This window comes from Amblyomma maculatum, chromosome 5 (genome assembly GCF_055883805.1).
Source record: "Amblyomma maculatum isolate TAMU_Amacu chromosome 5, ASM5588380v1, whole genome shotgun sequence".
NCBI classification, from domain to species: domain Eukaryota; kingdom Metazoa; phylum Arthropoda; class Arachnida; order Ixodida; family Ixodidae; genus Amblyomma; species Amblyomma maculatum.
This window is the reverse complement of record NC_139348.1, coordinates 85,578,955-85,589,638: the sequence shown is the minus strand read 5'-3', so window position 1 is coordinate 85,589,638 and position 10,684 is coordinate 85,578,955.

Genomic DNA, 10,684 nt, shown 5'->3' with positions numbered 1-10,684 from the left:
CAAATAGATGACGGGCTAGTCCGATTGGGGTTGCCCACGCAAAAACCGAATAGGTCCCGCGTGGTTTGCGGCCGGGCTGAAAAGCGACCACACCGCCACGCTGCCCACACGGGTATTTCTTGGGGTACTTGCGGGAAATTGCAATATATATTCGTAGTCCATGCGGTAAAATCAAGATCAGCCCAATTGGAGCGGCCCATGAAATGCCGCAGTGGGCTCAAATTGGCCGTAGGCGGGATTACCGCTCTGAAACGTCTCCACCCTATATTTAAGGCACCATTTTATTTATGTAAATCATGTTATACCGGCTACTAATTGCCTCTTCTGGAGGTTTCACATAACTGTCCTAAGCATACCTATGCAATGAATAAAGACTAGTTTTTTTTACTGTAACAACTATGTTAATTATGCAGTGTCGACAGAAAATATGCAACAGTAACTGTTCCGCTTTACGTGTATGCACTGAACGACCTCCAAATGTTTCCTGCGGCATTACTATTCTACACGCACCACCGAAATAAATGTTCAGACCAACATGTTGGGGTTGATGTGGACCAGCCCACATTAGTGTAGTGTTGGGCATAAATTTCTCTCATGTTACTGAGTGTCGCATACAAGGAAAGAAATAGCGCATAATGTTTCACAATTGATTATTAGAATTTGGGCAGCCCCGAAAATGCCAGATTCAACCCATCAGGGCAGCACGTGGGCCAGCCCAAAACGGACTGGCTTTCGCAAATCCCGCGCCTGTATAATTCAGGTATTGGAGGGATTAATCGACTTAAAAATTAAAACCTTGATCAATGGGATGGCATTGCCTGCACAAATGTGGGACCCATTAGTGATTCTGGTGTGCTGCCCACATTCGTCTACCTGGGCTGAATGCGGGCAGCCCTATTTGGGCTGCCCACACGGATACAGATTGGGACCGATAGCGGCAGAATTGGGCAGCCCATGCGAGGCCCCTCTGGGTACGTGTCGCAAATCCCGCATGGGGCTCGTATGGGCTGCCCTCACGGGCCCAACGCGGGCCCCCACGTCATAGCCCACTTTGTGCTACTTGGGTAGCATCACTTATATGCTTTAGCGTTGTTGTACCCATGCGACCCTAATCAATGCTGCACAATGTCCACAAGTTCTAGCTCTGTTGGGAAAGGACCACAGCACTACCTCTCCAGATATCGGATGTGGCACCATTTGCTCTGCTTACAGGGGACGTGGTACTTTCAGAGAGAAACTCGCACTGAGCTACTTGGATGACACTTGTTGAGGCCTTACTACCCGGTATGACAGCCTTGTTGTGGCTTTGACACACTTCATGTTAATCATAATCGGCATTAGTCTTGCCGATTATGATTACCATGTCATTTATTTTATTTTGATTTGATTTTATGCCATGAGCATAAAAATGTGAGGTAAATGTTGGAAGGTCGTAGCTGCATCTCGAAGTTCTAGATGCAGAACCTTGGACTTAACACTCTGACACATCTCATACTCTGACACAATACTCTAACACAAGACTACGTAGTTTCCACCATGTTCTTTTTCTGGACACAGGGCTTGCGTTCATGCTGTGCTTGTGAGCGTCCGCCAATTATCTTTTCTTTGTTTTTTTATAATTCCTTGTTTTTCTTCTCCACACTTGCGCACTGCTCAAGTGGTTGCGGCATTGCAGGACTCAGTTTTTGCATTTGTGCAGTAATTTCATAGAAAAGCTCTTCGTTTTTCTCCTCGGCATCTTTCGTAAGGTCTACAGAGATAGGTGTGTCTGCAAGAATCCCTTCGGATGCGTATTCTATTCGCATATTCGTTTTATAAGTTGCACTTTTGAACTCTCGAAGGGGGTTCTCTTACCTTTTTTCTTCATCAGAGCCACTGAATGCAGTTCCACCATTCTCTGCTGGCTTCTGGATTTATTTGAATGCTCGATCCTTGGGTTTGCTGCCAGGTACAGACTTTACTTCTTGCGAACTTTCACCACCTTCGGTAGGGTGTCCGAACACAATCCTCCTTTTGAACTACACAGAAGCGCATGAATGAAGCTCTCTAGGGCGAAGGCTTCTCCAGTATTCCTCCAATTAACCCGGTCCAGTGATAGCTGCACTCACTTGACCCCTGCGAAGTTCTGAACCTCCCCTGCCCACCTAACTTCCCGCCACCTCGTACTACGCTTTCCTCCCTTGTAAGGAACCCTTCCCTTTGATGAAGGGATAGGAAGAAACTCATGTTACTGACATGGTGGTAGAAATCGAAAAAAGGGGCAACGGCAGGACACGTAGTGCGAAGAGAGGAAAGCTGATTGTCGCTTTGATTAACAAACTGCATATATATAGTAGGCGTTAATAGCTTGCGAGGGTCTCGGGGTTGGCAGTCTTTAGGCCGTAACGTTAGTGTAAGAGGGTTCTCGCACAGCTGACAACCTCCTTAATGATCATGTCTACGTGACGCTCGTGGTACAACAAGATGTTCCATATTTGCTGCTATGGCTGAGGGTGGTACTGGTGAACACTTTCAGGTTCCGGTTCCATTCAACATCAATATTCAAGATAGCAGAAGGTTGGACAGCCGCTATTAAAGCTCAGTTGAAAGAGCACAGGACTCAATATTCGAAAGTCATGCATTTGCCTCCAATCATTGGCACTTTGTTTTTCTTCCCGCTTTGCGTTTAATATCTTTCTCCCTCGAAAATCCCCACTGATTCTGGTGGATAATGATACGCGGCAGAAGGCTTGGTCTGGAAAACCACAAGAGCTAATGACAGACGTAAGAAGTTCTGGCAAGCACTAACCCCAGCTGGCTTCAGCGTCGTCGTCTCTCACTTTTTTTCATCGTCGTTCTCTTCGGTGGCATATACATAACATTACTCCGCCACGAAAAGCACCGTCCCGGTGCGTACTACATCGGGGAACTACAGATGAAGTAGTAGGGCTTCATGCTAGCGACAAGAACGATTTCGGAACATGGCGTATCGAACTGTCGACGTGGGTGCACAGGGGTGACCCCGTATGTCACAGAAGTGACTGGCCGTAAAACTTGGCAGGGGCCTGTGTACCGCTGCAATAGCTTCCCACAGAGCCCAACTCTACGAGCGGGAGTCCAGAGCAAGACGAGAGAGTCCGGAGAGTAGTGAACATCGCGATGCCGAGAATCATGGCGCAGTTTTTGGGAGTTCTGGGGAGAAGCCAGTCGGCGGCAAGCAGCAACACGGGCGGCGTCAGCTTGGGATATGGCGTCACGAAAATAGGAGCTTGCATCAGCGGTGGCGTGAGACAGTACGCTGTCAAACGGAAGAGAGGGGTCACGGCCGAACAGAAGGTAGAAGGGTGAGTAGCCCATTGTATCATGACGGGAAGAATTATACGCAAATGTAACATACGATAAAGTAATATCAAAGTCACGATGATCAGCTGATACATACATTGACAGCATGTCCGTGAGTGTGCGATTGAGGCGTTCGGTGAGGCCATTCGTTTGTGGATGGTAAGCGGTGGTGAAGTAGACCTTAATGGCGCAGAACCGGAGAATTTCTTCGACCACTCGATCAAGAAAGCAACGGCCACGGTCAGTGAGCAGCTGGCGTGGAGCACCGTGGAGCAGGATAACGTCGTGGAGGAGAAGCGCAGACACGCCAGTTGCACAGCTAGTGGGTATCGCTCGTGTAACGGCATAGGGCATAGTATAGTCCGTATTCACCGCAATTTTTTTTGTTACCCGAAACAGGCAGACGGAAAGGCCCGAGGAGATCAACGCCAACTCGGTAACATGGGTCTACTGGAATGTCGATGGGCTTTACGGATCTAGCAGGAACAACCGAGGGCTTCTTTCGCAGCTAATAACTGTCACAAGAAGCCACGTAACGACGAACCAAGCGGCAGAGGCCTGGCCAAAAGAAGCGCCGACGGACACTGTCATACATAAGAGATACGCCAAGATGACCCGCAGTGGGCGCGTCATGCAGCTGCTCACGAACGGTGGTATGCATGTGGTCAGGGACTACGAGCAGAAGCTCACCGCCATCTGGGCGCATATTCCGCCGATATAAAGTACCATCGTGGAGCACAAACAAAGCAAGGGTAGCGTCAGGGTGATCAGGGCTGAGGCGGTTGATAATGCCGCAAAGCTTGGGATCTAACCACAGCTCATGACGAATATTTACAAGGTCAGAGATGGACAACACGCAGGTGTCATCATCCCAGTCGATTTCAGTCGGCGGATCTACCGGGTTGTGAGAGAGGCAATCGTCATCAGTGTGAACCCGGCCGGACGTGTGAATGACAGAAAAAGTGTATTCCTGAAGCACTAGCACCCAACGCCCAAGATGACCGAAAGGGTCTTTCAGCGGAGAAAGCCAACATACGACGTGGTGGTCAGTGATGACGGAGAACAGGCGGCCAAATAACTAAGGGCGAAACTTCATAATGGCCCATATTAGGGCTTAACAGTCTCGTTCTGTGATCGAATATTTCCGCTCAGCCGCTGAGAGGAGGCGGCTGGCATAAGCAATGACGCGATTGCGAAACGTCTGCTGTTAGGCGAGAACGGCCCCAATAATGTGGCCAATGGCGTCGGCGAGAGCCTCCGTTCATGCTGAGGGGTTGAATTGGGCCAGGACGGGTGGGTTGGTGAGGGCTGCGATGAGCGCAGAAAAGGCGGTCCCAGCAAAATGGAACGTTGTTCTTCAGAAGAAGTGTGAGTGGACGAGCCATGTCCGTAAATTTGGGGACAAACCGCCGAAAATACGAGCAAAGGCCAATAAAACTACAAACGCCACTAGTATAGCGGGGTGTAGGAAACGCACTTACAGCACGAGGTTTGTCGGGGTCGGGTTGAACGCCGTCGGCGTAGACCAGGTGTCCTGTCCGAGCCCTGAGTTCACGTCGACTGAAGCTACACTTCTTTGAATTCAGCTGAAGGCCTGCTCTTCGGAAGACTGCAAGAATGACATCAAGGCGGTGAAGATGGCTTTCGAAGGTCGAAGAAAATACAGTGACGTCATCTAGATAACATAAGCACGTCGTCCATTTGAAACCACGTGGATTTGAAATCATACTCTAGAATGTAGCAGGCGCATTACAAAGGCCAAAAGGCATCACCCTGATTTGGTACAGGCCATCGGGTGTGACAAAGGCGGTCTTCTCTTGGTCCCGTTCGACGACCGCGATCCGCCAAAAACCGGAACGAGGATCAATCGAAGAGAAATAACTGGCACCCTGCAAGCAGTTGAGGGTATCATCTATCATGGGAAGTAAGTAGACGTTCTTCTTTGTAACTTTGTTGAAGTGTCGGTAATCAATGCAGAACCTCCAGGTATTGTCCTTTTTAACAAGCACGACAGGGGACGCTCAGGGGCTGCTCGAAGGCTCTATAATGTTGCTTGCCAACATCTTGCCCACTTCATCTTGTATGACGCGACGTTCAGAAATGTCGACCTGGTAAGGTGTTCTGTGAATTGATCTCACGTCTGCAGTATCGATGCGATGAGTAAAGAAGGACGTTTGTCCCAAGGGTCGGTTACCAAAATCAAAAATATCTCTATACGATGTCAGAAGGCGCATAAGTGCTTGAGAACTATCAGGATACAAGTCACGAACTATAATTCTTGATATGCGGGCCTCTAGGCGGGGACTGTGCAGGTCGTGTCGATACTCTAGCAGTAGTGTTAAGTAAAAGGGCAGGTACATTAAAGTCGGAGAGTGGGGTCAGTTCGACGAGAGAAATCCCCTCAGGAAGAACTTGCACAGAAAAGCTGAAGTTGAGGTTGGAAATATGAGCGTGGTTATTCGCTACGCGCATGATATTATGAGGGAGAGCTATGCTATGCTGCAGAGTCACGTCGGTTAAAGGGTAAGCAACGTAATCGCCATCACGAATGGGGGGAAAAAGCGACATGAGCCCATACACACTGGCTTCAGGTGGCAGACGTGTAAATGCAGCGGAGCGAAGAAGGAGCGTTGAAGTTTCCCGAGCTTGTTCGTCAGGACAGAGCAGCAGATTTAGATGAAGCAGGCCAGAAGAACAGTCAATAAGAACAGTGTGCAGTTAAAAGTCGAGCCCTAATATAACATCTTGAGGGGAACTGGTGAGGACTGTAAATAACAGAGGGACGTTGCGGCCGGCAATGCTAATTCATGCAGTACACATACCAATAACAGTAGCTGTGCTGCGATCCGCAACACGGATGGTAGATGAGGTAGCGGGTGTGAGGACTTTCCTGAGGCGTCGGTGGAGCGAAGAACTGAGGACAGAACTGTGGGCGCCAGTATCAATAAGTGCAGAAATTGGGACTCCATCCACAAGAATATTATGAGGTTACGTCTAGGTGCGGGGGTCAGTACCGAGTGGTCAGTCCGGGTGGGTAATGCAGCGTCACTCTCGGGCGCTACATATAATGGGGAGGAGCTGCGACGAGGTGCCGGTGAACGGGATCGAGGAGCGTGGGGAGACGGAGATCGACGGGCAGTTGGGACGCTTTCAGTGCAAGGTTCATCCGGTTGAGGAGGAAAGCGTCCAGGTCTATCATAGGCGGGGCGGGGCTCAGCTGGTTGGGCAGCAAAGCGTTGAGGTCCATATAATACCGATGGTCAGTATTGTAATAGCAGCGAGGGGCGGGGAATGTATCCCAGGTAGCACATGCGACTGGCCCGATAATGGAAATTGATGGGCGACGTCTGGTCCAACAGTGGCCCAGCGTTGCCAAAGCGTTACAAATAATGGTAGAGCCATGCGATAACATTAACAACTCCTGGACCAATGATTTACATGCTCCCCCCATGATTGGTATTCATCGGCTATCAACGGGAAATAATGACCTTGCGCATAGATTTGCTTGCCAACATTGTATACACAATGAGATTGTGAGACAGCACTTGCACAAAACGTCTGTTCTATTCCAGAACCAGCTGGCACACAGCGCGCGACGCTCCGAGCAGCAGTCAGCGATGATGATGATGATAATGATGATGGATCTATACAGATGAAAGAGGTGAAAGTTCACGCGTTGCGCTCACACAAATCCCCCCGACAAAAGAGCGGCCACCCTGGTCGCTGATTACAGGGATGAGGGACGACGGGCATAGGGCTTCATGCGCGAGACGTGGACGATCTCTTCGGAGCGACGACGTCGATCTGCGACGGTGTGCGAGGGAATAACGCGATAGTTCACCGGAGACGTTTGTTGGAGTACTGTATAAGGGCCAATGTAACGATGGAGAAACTTCTCACACAGGCCAGGAATGCGGATTGGTGTCGACAGGAGAACTTCATCACCGGGGTAAAAGGAGGGAGTTCGATGGCGTTGATCATACAGGGCTTTGCGTTCTTGTTGAGCATCTTCAGTGTTCAAACGGGCAAGTTGGCGACACTGGGCCATACGAGTGGCAAACTCTTCGCCCAGAGATTCAGACATAGAGGGAGCAGAGAAGAAAGTAGTGTCCAGTACTGTCGACGGTTGACGGCCATAAACTAAAAAGAAAGGGCTATAACCAGTAGTGCGCTGAACAGCGGAATTGTAGGCGTAGATGACGAAAGGTAAAACGTTGTCCCAGTTCAGGTGATCAGGAGCGATATACATGGATATCATGTCGGACAAAGTGCGATGAAACCGCTCGATGAGTCCGTTGGTCTGAGGGTGGTAGCTAGAAGAAGTCTTATGGACGGTGTTGGCTGCGCGCAGTACTTTCTCAAGGACTTGAGAAAGAAATGTCTTTCCACGGTCGCTAATGAGAATACGAGGAGCACCATGAGACAAAACTATCGCACGCAGGAAAAAATCGGCGACTTCAGAGGCGGCAAAGGAGCGAAGAGGTGCGGTTTCAGCGTACCGCTTTAGATGGTCGATGGCAGTGACAACAAAACGGTTGCCGTCTGACGTCAAAGGGAGAGGACCAAACAAGTCAATGGCGACCGTGTCAAAAGGCACAGATGGGCAAGGTAGAGGTTGCAGTAGGCCAGCAGGAAGGGATGTTGAACGCTTGCGATGCTGGCAAGACGGAAATGATGAAATGTATTTGGCGACGCTGGCAGAAAGCCCAGGCCAGAAGTAGCGGCTCTTGATACGGTCGTAAGTTTTAAAGTGGCCTAAATGTCCAGCAGTGGGGTCGTCGTGGTAAGCTTCCATAATTTTAAAACGAAGGGAGCGAGGGGCAACGGGTACCCAGCGTTGACCCGTAGGGTGATAAACGTCGCGGTAAAGTGTTCCATGGTGAAATCGGAACCGACGAAGCTGACGGCGCAAGCGACTGTTTGGGACAACTGATTCTCCACGGAGGCGAGCGATGATTGTGCGGCAGTAAGGATCAGTCAGCTGCAGGGACGAGAAATCAGCATTGTTCTCGAGTGGAGCTATAGCGATGGGTGCAACATTCAGGTGGCCAGCAGTAGGCTGACTCGGATGGCAGCAGGGAGAGGAGACCGTATGTGGGGCCGCGTCAGTAGGTAGCAATGGGAAGCGGGAGAGGGCGTCAGCGTCGAGGTGTTTTCGCCCAGATTTATAAGTGATGGTGAAGGTGTATTCTTGAAGACGTAGTACCCAGCGACCCAGTCGACCCGATAAGTTCTTCAGCGATGACAGCCAACAGAGTGCGTGATGGTCTGTGACAATGGTGAAGTGGCGGCCATACAAATAAGGTCGAAATTTTTGAACCGACCAAACAACGGCGAGGCACTCTTGCTCGGTAATAGTATAGTTACGCTCAGCTGCAGTAAGCGTACGACTGGCGTATGCGACGGCTTGCTCTTCAGACACTGCGTTGCGTTGCAAGAGAACCGCGCCAATACCGTGGCCACTGGCGTCTGTGTGAAGTATGGTGGGCGCGTCAGCGTCAAAATGGCGAAGCACAGGGGCGGAAGTGAGTGCCTGCTTGAGAGCTTTGAAGGCGTCTTCACATTCAGTGGACCAGGTGTAAAACACTTGGGAAGACACGAGCTTGTGTAGCGGGGCAGCAATTGTTGCAAAGTTCCGAATAAAACGGCGGAAGTAGGAGGCTAAGCCAAGGAAGCTGCGAAGATCTTTCTGACATTGGGGCCGAGGAAAATTAACGACAGCCGTAATTTTTTCGGGATCAGGCTGGATTCCTGCCTTACTGACGACATGGCCGAGTACTTTGATGGTCTTACTGACAAAGTGGCACTTCTTTGTATTCAGCTGAAGCCCCGCCTGGGCAAGGGACGTGAGGACATCAGTGAGACGCTGCAAGTGCTGAGCGAAGTTTGACGAGAAGACAATGATGTCGTCGAGATAACATAGGCATGTTTTCCATTTCATGCCGCGAAGCACGGTATCAATCATGCGCTCAAAGGTGGCCGGTGCATTGCAGAGTCCGAAAGGCATCACGTTAAATTCGTAGAGACCGTCGGGGGTAGAAAATGCAGTTTTGTCCTTGTCTGCATCGTGCATAGGAATTTGCCAGTATCCCGAGCGGAGATCGAGACTGGAGAAATAGCGCCTTGGAGACAGTCTAATGCGTCATCAATACGAGGCAAAGGGTAAACATCCTTGCGCGTGATCTTGTTAAGTGCCCGGTAATCCACGCAGAAGCGGACTGAACCATCTTTTTTGCGAACGAGGACCACAGGTGAGGACCAAGAGCTCGTGGATGGTCGGATGACATTTCGAGCAAGCATGTCAGCAACTTTCTCCTCAATGATTTTGCGTTCTGCTGCTGAAACGCGATACGGCCTTCGTCGAACAATAGCAGAGCCGTCCGTCTCTATGCGATGAGAGGTGACTGAGGTCTTCCCCAACGCTGAGGCGCACACATCAAAAGACTCTCGGTGCCGCAGGAGGACGTTTAGCAGAGCTGTGGACTGCTCGGATGTAAGGTCAGGGCTGATGGCGGCTGCGAAAGCAGAGGATGTCGGAAATTGAGGCTTGGCAGGAGGCGGTGGTGCGCTGGAAAGTGTGTTGAGGGGAACGGGATCGCAGTAAAAAATAAACCCAAATGTGGCTCCTCTGGGCAGTAAGAACGGCTGGAGAGTTGTATTAAGGGCCGCAACGACCGCGCAACCGCGGGTGAAGGAGGTGAGGCACGAGGCAAGAGCTAGGCCGTCGGAGGTCCACCGACGAGCGGGCATAACGAAGGCTTCGCCATCGAGAGGGTAGTCCAATGCCACGATGATCAGCTGCTCGCGTCCTGGGGGCAAAACGAAATCAACTGCTGCGAAGACGTGTGGTGGTGAACAATCAGAAGTCGGTAATATATCGGGGTCCGCAAGATGAATAAGGCGCTCACGGCAAGAGATGAGGGCGGACGCCGACGATAAGAAATCCCACCCCAAGATCATGAGATGAACGCACGTGGGGAGCACAATAAAGTCAATATGATGCCGCTGGTTATCGATGAGGACACGTGCTGTGCATTGGCCGGTGGGTTTCATAAGAGTTCCATTAGCTCCACGAAGTGGCGGAGCGATGTATGGCGTTATAACTTTGCGCAGATGAGAACACAGAGAGAAATGCATGACGGAATAAGCGGCGCCGGTGTCGATGAGGGCCTCAACGTACAATCCTTCAACAATCACTACTAACATATTCGACGGTCGCCCAGGAGGAATTATAGATTTCGAACTCGAAGCAGCTTTCCCTCCAAAAACTGCTTCGGTTAGTTTTCCGTTATAGGTTGGAAGGGTTGCGAGGCAGGACGAAGCGGTGACGTGCGGCGAAAAGGCGAAGGGGATCGGCGTCGGG